General features: G+C 46.3%; 2 long non-coding RNA genes across 3 annotated transcripts; one reads left to right on the top strand and one right to left on the bottom strand.

Annotated features, from left to right (window-relative positions):
• Positions 1-484: 484 nt before the first annotated feature.
• Positions 485-5,427, top strand: LOC148651659 (uncharacterized). Its single transcript, XR_015925808.1, has 2 exons — positions 485-638; positions 3,278-5,427. It is a non-coding gene; the product is annotated as an uncharacterized LOC148651659 (long non-coding RNA).
• On the bottom strand, positions 4,864-19,285 carry LOC148651658 (uncharacterized). Of its 2 annotated transcripts, XR_015925812.1 has the most exons (3): positions 16,913-19,186; positions 5,892-5,993; positions 4,864-4,996 (listed from the first exon to the last, which is right to left on the bottom strand). It is a non-coding gene; the product is annotated as an uncharacterized LOC148651658 (long non-coding RNA). The 2 variants fall into 2 exon arrangements; XR_015925811.1 differs by lacking the exons at positions 4,864-4,996; positions 5,892-5,993 and adding an exon at positions 16,160-16,827 and having other exon boundaries at positions 16,913-19,285.
• Between the last annotated feature and the right edge of the window lie 368 nt (positions 19,286-19,653).

Genomic DNA, 19,653 nt, shown 5'->3' with positions numbered 1-19,653 from the left:
CGCCCGCCAGAATTCGGAAAAGTCCCGGGACTGAAGCTGTGTGACTGGACAAGAGCCTGTCTCCCGCCTCCTGCTGAAATCTCAGCGCCGATTGGACAAAAGCTGCTCACAGTCCGGATCCAGTGGAAGGCCGATCCACTCCGGGTTTTCCGTAGCCGGCAGTCCAGATCCAGTGGAAGGCTGATCCACTCCGGGTTTTCCGTAGCCGGCAGTCCGGATCCAGTGGAAGGCTGATCCACTCCGGGTTTTCTGTAGCCGGCAGTCCGGATCCAGTGGAAGGCCGATCCACTCCGGGTTTTCCGTAGCCGGCAGTCCGGATCCAGTGGAAGGCTGATCCACTCCGGGTTTTCTGTAGCCGGCAGTCCGGATCCAGTGGAAGGCCGATCCACTCCGGGTTTTCCGTAGCCGGCAGTCCGGATCCAGCTGAAGGCCGATCCACTCCGGGTTTTCCGTAGCCGGCAGTCCGGGTCCGGTGGAAGGCTGATCCACTCCGGGTTTTCCGTAGCCGGAAGTCCGGGTCCGGTGGAAAGGCAGATCCACTCCGGGTTTTCCGTAGCCGGAAGTCCGGATCCTTTACGATGTACGCAAGACTACGTTACAGATCACCGGAGTACATTATACAGGCAAATAAAGATAAGGTATGCACAGCTTTCATGTTGTGATACTTAGACATGGTTTGGAGTCGTTCCCTCGTGTGTATTTTGAATTATTCAAATGCGTGTCGCTTTAATTTGGAAGCGCATCATTTCAGTGCATGAGTTTACCTGTTATGTTGGGCGAGATTTCACACGGATAATCAAACAAGAACGAGTTTGCCCTGGAATCCATTCCACTGCCCAACCTGAAAGTCAGAGCATGAGAACGGACGGATTGTATGGCGATTGTGGTGTTGCTCGACCACATCAGTTAGGCGAGAAGTACAATCTGCTACTACGACATACGGTCTAATTATTCAATTTTCGATTATTTCTCATCTTTAGGCTATTTATACATCTAATAACGAGCAAGTATAATGATTAAGCCAATGATACATTATATTTTAGATTCGGTTCAGCAGTATTGAGCAGTAAAATAACATCAATTTGTCTACAGGAAATGTCAGAATTAGAAGCCTTCTTTACACCATTTTGCCGATCTGTTCAGAGTGTTTTAACAACAGAACAAAACAAAAACAAACGTAAGGTTTCTGGGCTGCTTTGAGAAAGACAATTATCATCTATATTACTTTTAAATCTATGCACACTGTGTATCTTTACCGGGTCGATTCAATGTACAATTTTGTACTGACGCCTTAACCTTATTATTCATACAAAATCTGTTTGACAATAGTCATGTTTGATTCCACTCACTTTCCCCAAAGAGGTGCTCCAAAATAGTTTGACAAGATATTGTGAGATTGCGAGAAGGATCTGAAGTATTTATTAGTACAAGTATAACTAAATTGTTTTCCTTGTAGTCTAATAAAGGTTGTAAATTCTTCCATAGTTTCTGATGGTATACTGTTAGTTTCTTAAAAGCATCAATACCTCTCTAGGAGTAGCTCTGGTTACGACGGATTGTTATCAGACTTATTACAAACATTATATCTATTTATAAAATCTGCTTGATTCTACATTTCATCATCCACACCAGTTAATTTGTTGACCCCGCTTATACTATTTTAAACCCAGTTTTCAAAGCACAGTTTTATTTTTTCTCTGTATTCTAGATGATGTATCTATGGGAGGTATGTTTATCTATAAGAGACCACGTGAGGAGAACTTCTTCATGGAAGCTGGCAAGTTTCAGGCGGGTTTCCAGCATCCAAATGACATTCAAGTAAAAAGTCTATACCCGCTAGTTCCTGAATGATTAATTTAGGGAAACATACACCACCTACTTTGCTTAATTTTGTAAATAATACTCTGTTGGTATCGGTATTAGATGCTCTAAACCCTGTAGCATTTAGGCCTCCTTCTGCCCGTGTTTGACAAATAACAACCATGAATAAAGTTTTTTTTTTATTTTACTAAGGTAGAGAACATCAAATCACAAATCACAAAATCACCTTTTTGAAAATCTTAATACCAAGATATTTAATCACATCTTTTACATGTATATTACGTACGGAGCAGACACTTTCCAACAGCCACCAGTTCACTTTTCTGATATGTAAAGAAAGACCAGATACAAAGGAAATGACTTGTAAACGCATTTAATTGCTTTGTCCACCTCTGTGTGCTTTCTCAGAGAGAGAGTTGTATCCTCAGCCAATTGGGAACACCTGTCATCTCTTTATCCTGTACTTGAATACCCTGAAACTATTTGTTATAGGGGTGTAAGCAGTGGGAAGAGGAGTGGGCTCGTGTCGAATTGCCTTACCCGTTCCCAATCTGCAGGAGGTCCCACGACGGCAGGTAGCTGCTCCAGTCGCTGGAGCTCAGTTCGCTGTCGAGGGAGGACGAGGGCTCTGGCTCGGGGGAATCACGGCTCCACAGCTCCTACCTGTTGCAGAGTGTTTCTGCCCTCCCGATGCCCTCTGTGTTTTAGAAGGATCTGTCTCTTTTCGCTTGCTTACACCACAGGTTTCATCGATGATAGTGTGCATCCTGAAGCAGTGAGTTATCGGTCTTATTTCTACTGAGAAACAGTTCAAGCACTCACAAAACAATAACCAGGAGACGGTGTATGAAAAAGTATTGTAAAACTTGCAGAGTAGATTTGAATAGACAGTGGACGTCACACTGCGTGCACAAACTCATAACTCGCCGTGTTCAATTTTGTGTTGAGTTACAGGAACCTCAGCATCAGATGAAATCCTCTTCAGCGCCCCAGGGAGACTGGGGGACTTGCCAGATTTTCAGCTTTATCACTGGGTCCTTCGGCACAGGGCTGTTGAGCAAAGTGCTCCCCTCTGCTGGAGAGCCACAGGGGCACTACAGAGCGGCCTCGTGTTCCCTGCTCCTGCCCGTGCCTGTGGACGGCCAGTGTGATCGCGCGCGAGACAAAGTAGTGCATTCGTGGTGTAAATACAGAATGTTCACTAGCTGACTGAGGAAAGTTACAGAGACGGGAGTATACGTTCTGAAATAATGTGAACCACTGTTACTTCACACAGACAGACTACTTAAAAATCATGTGGCTTTTTAAGGTCGTTTTGTCTGCCTAAAGTACGTTAGATTTGTCACAGCAAAGAGTTTGAATACTTACAGAATGCAGCAGCTAGCATTGTTACTTGGAGCAGAAAGAATGACCACATAACTCCCATACTTCTCTCTCTTCATTGGCTTCCTCTCAGGTACAGGGCGGACTTCAAACTCCTTCTACTTACTTACAAGGCTCTCAGAGGTCAGGCACCTGTCGTGCCTCGCAGGGATGCTGCAGAGGAGAAATACTGTACACAGCATAGTTTCAGAGGCCTGTCTGTCATGGGCTGGGCACCATGTGAGTTGAATGCTGCATCAGTGCCATGGATCCAAGAGGGGCATCATGGATACAGCTGTCGTTTAGGAGGATTCTGCTGGTCTGCAGAGACCTGCATGGGGTACTGACATACAGACGACGTGATGGATGGATGGATTAATACCCGCATTCATTTCTTTCTTTTTTTTTAATGATATAATGTTAGCATGCCCAAAGGGGTTGGGCAGCCAGTTGACCTTGGACCCCTAGAGGATTTTATTCTCCTTACTGAGGAGTCTTTGGTTCCTTTCCTCCATTGTCTTCAGTTCTGTATTCACAAAATGTATATTTACCTGCATTGTTAAGCGCCTTGGGGCAACCTTGTTGTGAAAGACGCTATATGAAAATAAATTGAATTGAATGGAATGACAGAGTCACGGCTTTTCCAGTTTCCTCTCCTATTATCTTCTTTATCTGCACTCTAAAACACAGTGAAACCTTGAACCTTTCAACTGGACCACTGCCGTTCTACATCACAGTGACTTTAACTAGGACGGAGACTTGAATGGGATGAAAAAGGAAAAGGCATTATTTGCAGGAAGAAATTAAACTGTTCCACCTGATCACTTGCTAAACAAAGTGATTCACTGGAGTGGAGGCGGTGAAAGCTTTGTGAATCAACTTACAAAAGGAAACATGTAAGAAACGTAGCTCCCATATTTAACCCTTGAAAAATCTATGAGTGTCATGTGGAGGTGAAAGTATTGTTCAATTATTCTAATAAAGCTCACTCAACTAAGACCCAGAAAAGTACCAGAGTATTCTCACCTAAGAGGAAATACTAACAAGTAGGATGTTAAAATGAAAAGCATTAAAAACTGAATGATCTTCAGTAGCTGAAATGATTATTGAGCTCTGGGTCACAGTGCTCCTGAAAAAAAATCAAATTTCAGCAGACACCCAAGGTGAGCACCATGCTGAGCCAGTGTATAAGTGTATGAATCACAGTTTCAAGGAGCTTTTTTCAGTTTCGTTCCACTGATCGGCCAACACGGGGGGAACTTCAGTCTTACTCGCCCTATTGCATTAAGAAACTGTACAACATTCTCCAATAAGAACTTGCGACCTCACCTAACGAAAAGCAATTTGCGTAGCAGGGAAAGACTGGACTCCCACTGGGGATTTTTGTTTTTCATCCCGATGGTGATGTGCACTATATAGAACGTTGCTGGACCCATGTGCAATTGGTGTCATTTCTAATCTAGAGGTCAAAGCTGTGAAACTTTCAAAGAGATGGAAGATCTCTTGCGAGACACCAATTCACAGAAGGGGCTAATGAGATCTTTGCTTGAAGTCTCATTGTGCTGCACTGTTTCATTTTTCAGTGGGCACGACTCACAGGCATCTAAAATCATCTCAGTGACGGACTAAACAGGCCTCTCGCAAAGACTCGGGAACGGACACAGACCTTATCATCTCTGCTCCTCGGGAAGCGTGCAGAGATCACATTAGATGTGTTGCTCAAGCTCTTTATTGTCAGGTACAGTAAACCCAGCAGTGTGGTCAGTGCGGGATGTGTTCTGTCCTGACGGCAGGGTCAGCAGCCAGAGGAGACCTGAAACACAAGACGGAGAGGTAAGACATTGATTCCGACAGAGAGAGCTTTCACACCGGGTTACTGACAAGAGGAGCAATAAGAGAAGAGTTGTAAAGACACGCCGAAGAGAATATTCTCATCTAAGAGGAAATATTAACAAGTAGGATGTTAAAATGAAAAGCATTAAAAACTGCATGATCTTCAGTAGTGAAATGATTACTGAGCTCTGGGTCACGGACAGCAGGGGAGTGAATGAGTTGTTTATTTTGTTTCCTGTGAATTATGTAGAATTCACAACGTGTTCCATTTGTACAGGAAAACCATTGAGAGCAGATTCACTTCTTCTGCACCAGAATGAATGATTTCCATCTTCACTCTAGGGTACTGTACTTTACAGCACTGTATTGTATTCTGCATATATGTCTGTTATGTATACATTTTCTTTCTCACTTTGTCTCTCTGTCCATTTGTATCAGTTTGTTGGAGAGCACCATCACACCAGCATCACAACATTTATTCTACTGCCTTATTAAGCAAATGTCTCTCCTAAATTATTTTTATATATAAAACATTTTTTGACATGATATACACAAATGGCTAGTTATACTTTCTGATTATATTTCCATCTTAGAAATGAAGCATTTCTCTCCTGCAGTTTGAGGTTGTTAAATAGAAAACTGGATCACTCCAGGGCCGAATCTTCTCCCTCTCTTACACTCTCTTTTATTCGTTCACGAATGATCACAAGAGCAAACACATAGACTGACTTCTCACAAAGTGTGTCGATGACACAGTCCCGGTCAGCTTACTAAAGGACCCAGAAAATCACCACGGGCCAGTCTGAACAGTTTCACGGAATAGTCTGTTGACTTCTCTTTGATGTTTCATGTTACAAGAGCAAAACAATACTCACTGATTTGAGGATAATTGCGCCATCCCTCCAGCCTACTGAAATGAACCGTCAGACTGCAGAAGCTGTCAGTGACTACAGGTCCTTGGGACTGGTCAGAGAAACCTGAGATGAGACAAACGTTGTGAGACCATTTATAAGCTTGTGACCTCAAATTAAACGGAAGTCAGACATTTTCAAAGGGGGCAACACTGCGGCACAGTGCTTAGCATCGCTGCCTCATAGCACCGGGGCCCTGGGTTTGATTCCAGGGGTGCTGTCTGTGTGGAGTCTGCATGTTTGTTCGCGCTGCAGGGGACACCTCACCCCCACAGACACAAACTCAGACCACAGCCCATTTTTCCACAACACAATCAACCCGCCAGTATCAGTTTGTGTTCAGTGCTGGGGAGGTGCCTTGTCCTTGCAGAACAAAAACAAGGTGATCAGGACTGACGGCAAGATTCAGGTATTCAAGTACCCAGTAAATCCAGGGCTCAAATGGGGTAACTGTTTCACGAGCTACACAACATCCTCACACACGATGACAGAGCCTTGGAAAGCCGTGTGGAGAGTGAGGTGCTCGTACCCAGCCGGAGTTAAAAGAGCACGCATTGAGCAGAGCAACTGAGCAAAAGCACACTATCGATCTATCCAACCCAGAAAAGCACACATCTCTGTGATACAGAGGCTAAGGCAACATGTGAGTAAAGGATTTTGAATCAGCAATTGTGCTGATGAGCCAGTCAGCAATTTTTCAGAAATAGCAAACATGTCGTCAGCCTCCAGGAGCTGCAGAAGATTGTGAGATATAAAGGAGTGAAACCAGGGCAGGAGAAACTGATTCCTCGTGTAGGAAGCTGAGGAAAAAGATGCACACCCTGCAGACTGAAAGGAAGACAGCACAAACTATCGGTAATGTCAGCCTAGAAGAAAGTGTAGTGCAGTGTGTTGCAACTAAGTTTTTGTTCAATATTTGTTTTGTCTGAAAGAGACTATTTTGATTAGATACATGCAATACTATTTCTTTCTCATTCTCTGTCTTTTTATGTCTTATTTGGATCACACCATAAAGTTCATAACCCAGCCAGTTGCTTTGGCTCTGAAAGCATCCCTGATCCCCAAACACAGGGCTGCCCTTCCCACTGCCCGTCTGCTCTCTGCCCAGTGGAAGTAGCGTTTCTGCCCCGCAGCTGTGTGAGAGAAGATGACCTGAGAGCACTAACCCACCTCTGGAGAGGGAAGAGTCTCAGCTGGAAGGGAGGAGGAGCTGCCGGGCTGCCGCAGACAAGGCGCTGCTGAAATGATAGAGAAATCTTTTAGAATCAAACGTCACCTGGCTCAGTGTTTAAGCTGTAGTACATGATCACATTATATTATTAAAACATGCAGACTGCCATTTCCATTCTGTACAAACAAAGGGTTTTCCATTGTAGAAAACACCACTGCAAATCCAAAGCGGAGTGCACTGGGACTGCAGTCCAGAGAAACCCATCATGTTACAGGAACTGGAGGCCATTTCACACCAAAACTGTACAATAGGATTCTTTCTGCACACCCAGTACTGGGGGCTGTGCCAGAGGCTCCTCACTGTTCTGGGATGATTTTAGACGTCGAATCGGGCAGGAGGCAGGCGCTCTTCGGGAGCTCTCGTCGCGTGCTATAACTCGGACCACGCGATGGCACAATTGCTTCCTACATACAAACAGAAACTTCAAACAACAAAACCCAACAAGAAATCTGTTCACACTTGGACTCCTGCTGCAGCTGAGGAGCTGTCACGCACACACCTCCTGTGTGGGTAGTGTTGGCCGTAGGACGTGTTGTTCACAGAGAGAAAAAATACACCATAGCAAGTCAGCACTCAAACAAACCAAAAGGCCGGTTTTATTGAAGTTGACGCAGCTGGCCACACAAACACTCACTGCGTCTCTTCACCAGGTATCCACACAGACAGCACCCCAGGAAAGCAGACCCATGAGAACAGGGGCAGAGCATGCAGACTCCACACAGACAGTACCCCAGGAAACTGAACCCATGAGAACAGGGGAAGAGCATGCAGACTCCACACAGACAGCACCCCAGGAAACCAGACCCATGACAACGGGGCAGAGCATGCAGACTCCACACAGACAGCACCCCAGGAACCAGACCCATGAGAACAGGGGCAGAGCATGCAGACTCCACACAGACAGCACCCCAGGAACCGGACCCATGAGAACCGGGGCAGAGCATGCAGATTCCAGATAGACAGCACCCCAGGAACAGGACCCATGAGAACAGGGGCAGAGCATGCAGACTCCACACAGACAGCACCCCAGGAACCGGACCCATGAGAACCGGGGCAGAGCATGCAGATTCCAGATAGACAGCACCCCAGGAACAGGACCCATGAGAACAGGGGCAGAGCATGCAGACTTCACACAGACAGCACCCCAGCAAACCAGACCCATGAGAACAGGGGCAGAGCATGCAGACTCCACACAGACAGCACCCCAGGAAACCAGACCCATGAGAACAGGGGCAGAGCATGCAGACTCCACACAGACAGCACCCCATGAACAGGACCCATGAGAACACAGGCAGAGCATGCAGACTCCACACAGACAGCAGCCCAGGTAACACACCCCAGCAGGAGGAGGCGCCGACGGACTCGCTCATGGTGCAGTGAGCCCAGCGGTGTGAGGCTGGTGTCCAGCGCTGATTTGTCCCTGATAGTCCTGTCCCACAGCCTCCGAGTCACCGTTTCTTCCACAAAATACTCCAGCCAGCGCTTTTTAGATTACATTAAAAAAGCCGCCTGTTGACCTGCTGGAGGTCAGACCCGCTCCGGCAAACAACTACTGCAGCTCCGTTGCCCCGGCAACCACGTTTTATTTAACAAAGTAAAATAAACACAGGAGAAAAGTTTGCAAACAAGACAAGAGAGCTCAGAAACCCACAGACACGACGGCAGTGGGTTCTGTTTCTGTGTCGAGTTGATAAACCAGGCACGACGAGCGCTGCAAACACACTAGAGTGCACATAACACAATCAGGGGTACACAAGACTCCTGCTTTTTACACAAACAGGTTCAACAGGTCAATCAAGAGCAGGTCGGCACAGCTGTCATGATGTCTCATTTACAAAGAGTCTGAAGATTTGCTCGTCTCTTCCCAGAGCAGCTTCACTCCGGAGAGCAAGAAACAGCTCCTGCCGAGTCCGTCTTGTAAGACAGACATAGAAATCCGCGACACGGTAAATACACTGACATTGTATAATTAATTCTGATGCTCAATCAAATCTGCGGAACACGTGTGGAGCGCAGTCCAGAGCACTATAAAGACTACATTTCCCACAAGCCCTGTGGCGACTTCCTTTTGACGTAACCGAGTCGCGTCTTTTTATTTTTAATTATAACAACAATACATGCCATAAAAACAAGAATACATATAACACAGAGTATAGTCAGGGGCACATACGATAATACATGTACATGTTATGGAAAAAGATTAAACAAGTAATCTTGTTTAATAGCAAACAAAAGCAGATAAGGTCCGTACATGTTTCAAATTGTCTGTACAGACGCATTTACATCCGTTTTAAAGTGTTTAAACACGGGTCTCCTCTCACAGCATTTCGTTAATTATTATACCGTGGAAGTATCATATTTTTTAAAATACAAACGATATTTTCATATTACTTTCAATAGGTTTAAAATGTAGTATTATTTAACTTCTTTAAAAGTAATGTCAATATTAGTTTCCTTCTTTACGTTATCTTTCAGAGTTGCTGTCACAAACGTCACAGTTATCATCTGTATTGATTTTCAATCTCTGCACAACGAGGATCTGTACGGAGGCGCTATTGGACTCGCCGCCATAGACTCGTGTATCTCTGTCGCCGCCCAGTGGACATTTCTCGAAAGTGCAGTTCTTTTTAACTTTTTATTGTAGCAATAAAAATAGATACAATACAAACAAGAGTATATTTATAGCACATCAATAATACCATCAGGGGTACATAGTATAATATATTTACACTTCTGAAAAAAAGATTAAACCAGGTTAATAAAGATAAGGGCTGATATAGTCTGTAAATACACTTTTACATCTATTTAAAATGTTCTAACGAAGCTGCCTGAGGAAAGAACTTACTGTTTTGATTACATGAATCGGAGATTGTGACTCTGCCTTTAGCTTCCCATTCCTTCCAAACAATTTCAATTTCACACCTCTGGTTGTGCCAGAGGGTCCTCAGTGGAAGAGATACCAGGGTCCCCAGCACTGCTGTCACCTCTTCTGTACTCCTCCTATGCTAACAGCTGTGTATCTACTGCTGACTCCGTGAAAGGAATCAAGACTCCAGATGATCCCACCCAGATAAAAAAAAAAATCTGGAGTGGAAGGAGGTCTCTGCTTTAGTCGGCTGGTGCCGTGAAAACAACCTCTAACTCTATATAACTCCAACTGCCTGTGTCTCAGGAAGCCCTGGTCCGTTTGTAATGGAAAACCATTGAGAGCACTAGAATGACTGATTTCCATCTTCACTCTAGGTCACTGTGCTGAACAGCACATGACTGTATTCTGCATATGATATGTCTGTTATTTACACCTTTTCTTTCTCACTTTGTCTCTCTGTCCGTTTGGATCAGGTATTTGGAGAGCACCACCACACCAGCCAAACTACCCAAACAGTTGCTTAGGCACTCAAGTGGACTTGATCAAATTAAACTTTCCAACCTAAACAGGAAAATGACAGTTTAAATGGATTCTACTGCCTTATTAATCATATTTCTCACACAAATAGCTATTTTTATACTTTCTGGTTATATTTCAATCTTATAAATGAAGCATTTCTTTCCTGCGGTTTGAGGTTGTTAAAGAGAAAGACCCCATACTATCACAACCCCCTTTACAGGCTGGTGAAAGAGGTGAAATGAGGTAGCGGAGGTGTAATTGAGTCGGACAGCAAACTCTCACCTGCTGCTTGCCAGGACAGGAATCTTACAAAGGTCCCCTCCTCCCAGGAGGGTCACAGTAACAATGATGATGAGTAACACGAATGATTACAGTTCAGGGCCCCAGCACTGCCACCCACTAAAATAAACATGACACACAAGAGAACCCATAAGACAGTCATAGAAATCCATGACACGATAAACACGCTGAAATGGTACAATATAATTAATTCTGATGTTCAATCAAATCACCGAAACACGTGGGCAGTGCGGGCCAGAGAACTACAGAAACTACATTACCCATACGCCCTGTGGGCGACTTCCTTCTGACGTCATCGACTCGCGCCTTTTGAATGTCATTTTAATTTTTGGTTTATTGTATTTATTTTGTATTTTGTATCCATGTACAATACATTCATTCATTACTCTTGTTTGCAATGCAATGTATTCTTTGCTGTTGAAAATGCTTAAATATTTTTAAAATTAAAATAACTTATTACTACGAACATTACGCCAGCAGCCATATCACCCTGCAACTCACAACTGGCAACCCACTGAAGCTAAGCAGGTGTGAGCCTGGTCAGTACCTGGATGGGAGACCTCCTGGGAAAAACTAAGGTTGCTGCTGGAAGAGGTGTTAGTGGGGCCAGCAGGGGGCGCTCACCCTGCAGTCCATGTGGGTCCTAATGCCCCAGTATAGTGACGGGGACACTATACTGTAAACAGGCGCCGTCCTTCGGATGAGACGTAAAACCGAGGTCCTGACTCTCTGTGGTCATTAAAAATCCCAGGGCGCTTCTCGAAAAGAGTAGGGGTGTAACCCCGGTGTCCTGGCCAAATTTCCAATTGGCCCTTACTAATCATGGCCTCCTAATAATCCCCCTCTATGAATTGGCTACATTACTCTGCTCTCCTCCCCACTGATAGCTGATGTGTGGTGAGCGTTCTGGCGCACTATGGCTGCCGTCGCATCATCCAGGTGGATGCTGCACATTGGTGGTGGTGGAGGGGAGTCCCCATTACCTGTAAAGCGCTTTGAGTGGAGTGTCCAGAAAAGCGCTATATAAGTGTAAGCAATTATTATTATTATTATTAATTACTAACGGTATTTTAATTTAAAAAAACTTTCGGTGAAATTTTGCTGAATGACCACCAAGCGGCGCCATTGGCACATTATTGTAAAAATAATCATTTCTAAGAAATTTTCCAGTTTAATTCCACTGACCGGCCATCAGAGGGGCACTTTACTCGTCCTGCTGCTTCTGTTGAATTAATAATTGCTTAAATTATTGTCTGGTTAAATTGTCTGGTGGTAAGTATTTGTAATATAGGATTGCTCATGTCTGATCTGGAACACGAGATGGAAGTTTAACATGTGTGATTCACTGAGGTGGAGGGGTGGGAAATGACTGAAAGAAGTCTTGCCATGCTGTATTATTAATAGTAGTAGCAGTATTGTCATATTAACACAAATCCTCAGACTCACTAACATCTCCAATAGAACGACAATCTCACACATCAAATATTAGAGGACCCTTCCTTTATACCTAAAAGCTTTCAGTTGTTGGACAATGAAAAGAGTGCTTGCAGGAATCTAATTACTGTTGTTATAAACTCATTACAAGCTAATTGTCTCATTTCTTTTTTTTCTTTCTTCTCTTTTCAGCAGCAAATAAACCCATTACTTGATCCCTTACATTTCAAAACGCTCTGTATCAAACCAACAAATCGTTCATAAATTTAAACCATGTTTTTGAGAAACTAGCCTTAAAATCAAAATGACTACATTCATATGAAACACACTCAGAAACAATATCAAATGGTGTGATACAGAGTGCAGAAACAACTGAAGAGAACTACCAGAACTAAAACAACACCACACCACTCTGAACTGCGCCTCAGATACTGTGAGATGGTTAGACACTACATGCACACCCTAAAGAAGATAAGCACATACACAAACAGACAACTCTCAGACCACGAAAGGCCTGTAGCCAAGACACAGTCAACAACGCTTGACCCAACTGCAGCTCAGACCTGCAGCAAAGCCTGCTCAAACTCCTCAACCTCGTCCTGACGGCCGGCTGTTTCCCTGAGGCCTGGAATCAAGGACTGATCACGCCCGTCTGTAAGAATGGAGACAGACTCGACCCCAACAGGTACCGGGGCTTCAGTGTGAACAGTAACCTGGGGAAGGAACTCTGTCGTATCTTGAATATCTGATAACCGGCCCTCCTTACTGAGCACAATGTCCTGCATTAGAGTCAGACTGGCTTCCTACCAAACCGCCACACATCCCATCACATTCACACCTGGGCTCTGATGGCCCATCTGGACACAGAACAGCAGAGCCTGGCACTACTGGAGCAGCACTGTCAGACCTGGTCACTGCCAGCCCATCTGGACCCAGAACAGCAGAGCCTGGCACTGCTGGAGCAGCACTGTCAGACCTGGTCACTGCCAGCCCATCTGGACCCAGAACAGCAGAGCCTGGCACTGCTGGAGCAGGACTGTCACACCTGGGCACTGCCAGCCCAACTGGACCCAGAACAGCAGAGCCTGGCACCGCTGGAGCAGGACTGTCAGACCTGGGCACTGCCAGCCCATCTGGACCCAGAACAGCAGAGCCTGGCACTGCTGGAGCAGGACCGTCAGACCTGGGCACTGCCAGCCCATCTGGACCCAGAACAGCAGAGCCTGGCACTACTGGAGCAGCACTGTCAGACCTGGTCACTGCCAGCCCATCTGGACCCAGAACAGCAGAGCCTGGCACTGCTGGAGCAGGACTGTCACACCTGGGCACTGCCAGCCCAACTGGACCCAGAACAGCAGAGCCTGGCACCGCTGGAGCAGGACTGTCAGACCTGGGCACTGCCAGCCCATCTGGACCCAGAACAGCAGAGCCTGGCACTGCTGGAGCAGGACTGTCACACCTGGGCACTGCAAGTCAATCTGGACAAGACCAGAGTTATGGTTTTCCAGGAGAAAGCCAGACCTCAGGGAAACAGGTACAAATTCACACTGAACAACAACACATTGGAGCACACATCCAGCTACACATATCTCGGTCTCACCATCAGCTCTTCTGGGAGTTTTGACCTGGCCGTGAAGGCACTGAGGGAGAAGGCACTCAGGGCTTTCTACGCAATAAGAAGGAGGCTCTTCAATGTCAACCCACCAACAAGAATTTGGCTCCAAATATCTGAAAGTGTAATCCAACCCATTGCCCTATACGGCAGTGAAATGTGGGGTCCCCTCACAGACCAGGAGTACACTCTGTAGAAACTCTAATCAATCTGTAGAAACATCCTCCTTGCGCAGAGAAAAACAGCTAACAGCGAGTGCAGGGCTGAATTAGGCCAGTACCCACTATTGATAAACATACAGAACAGAGTAATCAAACACTTGTTACACCTGAGAAATAGAGGCCACAATTCATACCACCACTAGGCCCTGCTGATCCCAGAGTACAGCTGGTCTTGACACCAGTCAGTCTCAGGACAGCACAGCTACAGCAACACCAATCACAATCATCCAAATGCGGAGGGGACTGCAGTCCAGAGAAACCCAGCATTTGACAAGGACTGGAGGCCATTTCGCACCACAACTGTAGAACAGGATTCTTTCTGCACACCCAGTACTGGGGGCTGTGTCGGAGGCTCCTCACCAGAAGAGACTTGCATTCCTGTTGGCTCCTCTCGTTCTGTGATGATTTTAAACGTCGAATCGGGCAGGAGGCAGGCGCTCTTCGGGAGCTCTCGTCGCGTGCTATAACTCGGACCACGCGATGGCACAATTGCTTCCTACATACAAACAGAAACTTCAAACAACAAACCCCAACAAGAAATCTGTGCACACTTGGACTCCTGCTGCAGCTGAGGAGCTGTCACGCACACACCTCCTGTGTGGGTAGTGTTGGCCGTAGGACGTGTTGTTCACAGAGAGAAAAAATACACCATAGCAAGTCAGCACTCAAACAAACCAAAAGGCCAGTTTTATTGAAGTTGACGCAGCTGGCCACACAAACACTCACTGCGTCTCTTCACCAGGTATCAGAAACAAAATAAAGGAACAATCTTTTTATCATATCCACTCGCACCTCGCTCTCATTTCCAGACTCCTAACTTACCACTCCCAACAAACCCCAGTGCTCGCAACACCCTTTAAATAGGATTTGGCCCGTACCACTATGGATACAATAGGTGTAAAACAGAAAATTCACAAGACAAACAACACATAGCACAGCAGGCCGGACTACTTGGACACACAATTACATGAAACCCTTAACAATTCACAGGACAGACTTTCATCAGATCTTCTATACCTAGTTGCCATTTTTTCCAATAACATTAGGCTCTGATAACCTCCCCTCTCAGCATTCCAGCAATGTTATGTTCCTCTAGCTAAGCTTCAGGCATATAACCAGTCTCCTATCTGTTTGCAACCTTTTGACCTTTCTGAGGACCCCTCAGAACAAATAGACACTGGCGTCTCCTCTCATGCAGTGCTGTTAAGACTTAAGCTAGTGGCATCCTACACTATGCTTTGTTCCTTTAGGGCCATTTCTCTAAAAATAGTGTTCTCTACCTTTTGTTTCCCCTCCTGTCCACAGCTGGAACAACTGTTTGCTAACAAAGACTGTTTATCTGTCTGGAAAGGTCTCCAAACTGTTACCAATTACAAAAGAAAATCCCCTCAGATACATCTTGATCACTCTCTACCAGATAACACATTTTACAGCAGGTCTGAAACACAAAGGATCTCCAACGACCTTGTCCATGACTCGTCCAAATAACTCACATCCTGGGGATGAGCTATTGTCCCCCACTCAACTGGAGTGCCACACCCACTCACACTCAATCTCTCACGAAGACTTGACGCCGTTAACAAGTCTTGAGAATGCCCTGTGAAGCAAAGAACAGGATGTGTGAAGGCTATTCAAAAAGCAAAACTGTAAAAGGTCAGCAGGACCTGACTGTGTATCTCCAGCCACACTACAGCACTGTGCTGGCCAACTCGCTCCAATCTTTACAGACGTTTTTAAGCAATCATTGTCCCAGTGCACAGTGCCAGACTGCTTCAAATCTTCTGTTATTGTTCCTGTTCCAAAAAAGGACACAAGAACCTGCCTTAATGCCTACAGACCCGTCGCACTAACGTCAGAACTGGCGCGTCTTCCCAACACGTTCGTGTCACAGTGAGGTGACCCCTCAAACAAGAATTATTTCCTGCCTCATATCTGACTACGGCACCTAGCAATGCAAACAGGGTGCTAGGGCCCCTCTCCATTACCACAGGTTCTGTTGATCTCCCAGATCCACCAATGCCCACACAGACCAGCGACAAGCATGTGTATCGTATAAGTGACCTTTTTATTTTCTATCCACATTCACCATCAGCCAAAGACACAACGAAAACAGCAGCAACAAAAGGTCCTTCCAAGGGTCATAATGAATCCAGAGGGACGGCAGTCTTTTCTGTCAAGTACCGAAGAGTGGCCACTCGAACGATTCTTCTTCGTACCTGTAAAGTCTTTGATGGCCCCAGTGAACGAGAGGCCGGTCCCATTTCCCCAGACTCCGTTCAGGTTCCACTAGAAATCCTCCCGCGAACTGTATTCCATTCCCCTCAGTTTGGAGCGGCTAGCCGGGCCGGTTTCTCGCTCCTTGCCTTCAGGTATTAAAAGTCTCTGTACAGTACCTCTGTTCCGATGCCACTGTCTCCCGTGGTCGTCAATCGGTCCTTGCCTCCGTGAACTCGCGCTCCGCAGCTTCCCTTGTGCTGCCTGTGTCGTCTCCCGGGTCTGGTGGGAATCGGGAGCGCGCTCCGTTCCGGCTCAGATGGTTTTATTCCTCCCCTCAGCCCATCTCCCTCAGGGGGTTTTCCACTGTCCCTGTCAGAAAGGGGCTTGCCCAGTATTTTACCAGGAGGAAGCTCGTGTGGCTGACGAGTGTGAGAGTGCCGAGCTTAGGTGTTATGGGCCCTTATCACTTCTTTGTTCACTCTCCGGGTCGGAGAAACCTGAAAAGAGACAAACGTTGTGAGACCATTTATAAGCTTGGTGACCTCGAATTAAACAGAACAATAGCAACACTGTTCTACAAACCTTTCATTGAAAGGGTTTTCAAACACTGTCCCACTTGCTGGTTTGGCAACATCAGTAGCTGGAATTGAATATGCAGCCATTAGTCTGCCTGGCAAAAAACAACCGGTCTCTCCAGTGGTCTGCATACAAGTGAACACACAAACCCCATACTATTAAAACCCCCTTTAGGGCACACTCACACCACAACACAATCAACCCGACAGACTCACCAACACTGGACTGCAGAAGCGGCAGGAAACCCTTGAGAACATGAGCAGAGCATGCAAACTCCACACAGACAGCACTCCAGGAAACCAGACACATGAGAACATGTGCAGAGCATGTGCGCCGTCTCTCAGCCTTTCACCTCCACTTGCAGATCAGGACGCGACCGGAGACCGGAGACTCCTCACTCCTGCAGGAGGAGGCGCCGACGGACTCGCTCAGCCCAGCGCTTACATTTCCCTGACAGTCCTGTCCTACAGCCTGCGACTCACCGCTTCTTCCTTTTCTTCTGCGAAATGTCCACAAAATACTCCAGCCAGAGACTTTTAGACTAAAGTTTCGGCTTTGCCAGCTGTCTCCCTCCCGGAGGTCAGATCGAAACAACTTCTGCAGCACCGTTTCCCCAGCAACCACGTTTTATTTAACAAAGTAAAATAAACACAGGAGAAAAGTTTGCAAACATGCAGGCAGGATGAGCGCTGCAGACACATGCTGCTGCCCGGGTCCGTCTTGTGAAATAAACAGAATTTTGCACCCCAGGAACTAGACCCACGAGAACATAAGGAGAGCATGCAAACTCCACACACACAGCACCCCAGAAAACTGGAGCCACGAGAACATGAGCAGAGCATGCAGACTCCACACACACAGCACCCCAGAAAACTGGAGCCACGAGAACATGAGCAGAGCATGCAAACTCCACACAGACAGCACCCCAGAAAACTGGAGCCACGAGAACATGAGCAGAGCATGCAAACTCCACACACACAGCACCCCAGAAAACTGGAGCCACGAGAACATGAGCAGAGCATGCAAACTCCACACACACAGCACCCCAGAAAACTGGAGCCACGAGAACATGAGCAGAGCATGCAAACTCCACACACACAGCACCCCAGAAAACTGGAGCCACGAGAACATGAGCAGAGCATGCAAACTCCACACACACAGCACCCCAGAAAACTGGAGCCACGAGAACATGAGCAGAGCATGCAAACTCCACACACACAGCACCCCAGAAAACTGGAGCCACGAGAACATGAGCAGAGCATGCAAACTCCACACACACAGCACCCCAGGAACTAAATCCAGGCTCCCAGCGCTGCCACCCACTGCGCCGCCGTCTCTCACCTCCACTTGCAGATCATAACGCGACCGGAGACCGGAGACTCCTCACTCCTGCAGTAACACACCCCAGCAGGAGGAGGCGCCGACGGACTCGCTCATGGTGCAGTGAGCCCAGCGGTGTGAGGCTGGTGTCCAGCGCTGATATTTACCGACAGCCTGCGACTCACCGTTTCTTCCTTTTCTTCTGCATAATGTCCACAAAATACTCCAGCCAGCGCTTTTTAGACTAACGTTTCTGCTTTGCTCGCTGATTAGATTACAAAAGCCGACTGTTTACCTCCTAGAGGTCAGCTCGCAACAACTTCTGCAGCACCGTTTCCCCGGCAACCACGTTTTATTGACAAAGTAAAATAAACACAGGAGAAAAGTTTGCAAACAAGACGGGAGCTAAGAAACACGAGGACAGTGGGTTTGCGTTATGTGCCGGGTCGATAAACCAGCGCTGCAGACACGTGAAATACAAGAAAACATACACACAAGGGAACACATAAGAGAGACAAAGAAATACAAGACACGATAAATACGCTGAAATTGTATTAATATAATTCATTCTAATGTTCAATGAAATCAGCGAAACACATGGGCAGGGCAGCCCAGTGAACTACAGAGACTACATTACCCATAAGCCCTGTGGGCGACACCATTTTGACGTCATCGACTCATACTTTTGTATTTTTTATGAGACCAAAAACTACAAGAAAACGTAACGTAGCAGTCGTATTGTCAGGATACATGCAATAATACATGTACATTTTATGGAAAAAAAGATTCAACAAGGTAAATGCAGATAAGGCCCGTCCATGCTTCAACGTTCTTACAACACAGAAACAGACACATTTCAGAAAGACATTCTGAAATAAAATGTCTTTACATCCGTCTTAAACTGTTCAAACACGGTCTCCTCTCACACCATTCCCTTAATAATTATGTTGCGCAAATATAATAATGTTTTAAAATACAAACGATATTTTCATCTTCCTTTTCAATGGGATTAAAATGTAACAAATGTATTTCTTTCCGATTTCAAGTCATTCCGATAGCGCTTTGAGACTCAGCTCCGTGGACTCGTGTATCTCTGTCGCCACCCAGTGGACATTTCTCGGAAGTGTCACCGCCCGCCAGAATTCGGAAAAGTCCCGGGACTGAAGCTGTGTGACTGGACAAGAGCCTGTCTCCCGCCTCCTGCTGAAATCTCAGCGCCGATTGGACAAAAGCTGCTCACAGTCCGGATCCAGTGGAAGGCCGATCCACTCCGGGTTTTCCGTAGCCGGCAGTCCGGATCCAGTGGAAGGCTGATCCACTCCGGGTTTTCCGTAGCCGGCAGTCCGGATCCAGTGGAAGGCTGATCCACTCCGGGTTTTCTGTAGCCGGCAGTCCGGATCCAGTGGAAGGCCGATCCACTCCGGGTT

This window comes from Lepisosteus platostomus, chromosome 12, assembly GCF_059453375.1.
Source record: "Lepisosteus platostomus isolate fLepPlt1 chromosome 12, fLepPlt1.hap1, whole genome shotgun sequence".
NCBI classification, from domain to species: Eukaryota; Metazoa; Chordata; class Actinopteri; order Semionotiformes; family Lepisosteidae; genus Lepisosteus; species Lepisosteus platostomus.
This window is presented reverse-complemented; position numbering and strand designations above follow the sequence as displayed.